The following is a 2,216-nucleotide window of genomic DNA, read 5'->3' on the forward strand; positions in this document are numbered from 1 at the left end:
TTTAAATATCCCCATTTTTTAAAAAAGATTTTTATTAAAATACAGCTAACATACAATATTATGTTTCAGGTGTACATCACAGTTATTCAACATTTATACCTACAGAAGTGATCACCATGATAAGTCCAACAACCATCTGACACTGTACCATGCTATCACAATATTATTGACTATATACCCTATGCTGTACATTACATCCCCATGACTTATTTGTTTTATTTTTTTAAATTTATTAAAAATATTTTTTTTATTATTAGTTTCAGGTGTACAGAACAATGCAATAGTTATCCTTTTCACTCTCCCAAAGTAACAACCCTCCTCCCCCATCTACTGTCCTCCCACCCCCGATATCATGCTTGTCTATTACAATTCCATTGACTCCATTCCTACTCTCTACTCCATGTCCCTTGACTATATGTATATATAATTATAATTGGCATACAATATTATTCAACATCAGCTTCAGAAATACAGTGCGGTGGTCAGGCCTCCACACCGACCATGAAGTGGTCTCCCCTACCAGACATGTGTCCATCTGGACCCCCAAGAAATATCTACAACATTATTGATTATATTCCCCAGACTGTCTTTTCTATCCCTGAGGCCATATTGTAGTTACCAATTTGTATTGTCTCATCCCTTCCCCTTCTCCTTCATCCCCACCCGCTCCCAACTAGCAACCTCAGTTTTTCCTCTGTGTCTCTGAGACTATCTCCGTCCACGTCTCCCATCCATTCAGTTCCTTAGAATCCACGTATAAGTGAGATCATATGGTATTTATCTTTCTCTGACTGACTTATTTCACTTAGCATAATGTTCTCTAGGTCCATCCATATCATTGCAAATGGTACGATTTCCTTCTTCTTTATAGCTGAGTAATACTCCATTGTGTAAATGTACCACAGTTCCTTAATCCAGTAGTCTACCGATGGGCATTTCGATTGTTTCCAAGTCTTGGCTATTGTAAATAGCACTGCAATGAGCATAGGGGTGCATATATTTTTATGAATTAGTGTCTTGGGCTTTTCTGGATAAATACCTAAGAGTGGAATTGCTGGGTCATAAGGTAGTTCCATTTCCAGATTTTTGAGATACCTCTGTACTGATTTCCATAGTGGCTGCACCAGTCTGCAGTCCCACCAGCAGTGCACCAGGGTTCCCTTTTCCCCACAACCTCGCCAGCATTTGTTTGTTGATTTATTGATGATAGCCATTCTGACTGGGGTGAGGTGGTATCTCATTGTGGTTTTTATTTGCATTTCCCTGATGCTAAGTGAGGCTGAACATTTTTTCATTTGCCTGTTGGCCGTCTGTATGTCCTCTTTGGAGAAATGTCTCTTCATATCCTCTGCCCCTTTTTTCATTGGGTTGTTTATTTTTTTGGTGTTGAGTTGCATGAGCATTTTATATATTTTGGATATTAACTCCTTATCAGATATATCATTGACAAATATCTTCTCCTATCCAGTAGGCTTCCTTTTTGTTTTATTAATGGTTTCTTTTGTTATGAAAAAACTTTTAAGTTTGATGTAGTCCCATATGTTCATTTTTTCTTTTACTTCCCTAGCCCACGGGGATGTATCAGTAAAAACATTGCTCAGGGTAATGTCTGCAAATTTAGACCCTATATTTTCTCCTAGGAGTTTTATGGTCTCAGGTCTTATATTTAAGTCTTTAATCCATTTTGAATTTGTTCTTGTATATGGCGTAAGGAGGTGGTCTCCCCATTTTTTTTAACTGCCACATAATTAATGCCTAATTTATTAAATAGAAGACACTGGTTGGATCAAGAATAATAATTGATTTTTCTGTTCCTGAAAGTTGATTTCTATTAAATAATATTCAAACAAAACTAAATGTAAATTGGAATTTTAAGAAACTGCAAGAAGTGCGAATACATGGGCATAATTTTGGCTTTTCCATTAATTTAACAGTGAACTTTCTATTTGTGAAGTTTTGCTGGGGTTTCATAATCTAATAAAGTAATCAGTTCCAGTTAGTGTTCAGATTAGATAATAATAACATAAAAAATCCTGCCTTATTTATAAACACTTTTATTGCAGAGAAGTTTTCAGAGAAACACACATATTAAGAAGTCAAGGGTTAAGCCTAATTAATATTACTTTATATCTTATTGCCCAACACAGGCAGGGAAAAGAAAAGGAAAGGAAATCATAGTCTCCTTTGCTTCCTTCATTTGGAAGAAAGTCTATGTA

This window comes from Hipposideros armiger, unplaced genomic scaffold (genome assembly GCF_001890085.2).
Source record: "Hipposideros armiger isolate ML-2016 unplaced genomic scaffold, ASM189008v1 scaffold_422, whole genome shotgun sequence".
Taxonomy (NCBI): Eukaryota; Metazoa; Chordata; class Mammalia; order Chiroptera; family Hipposideridae; genus Hipposideros; species Hipposideros armiger.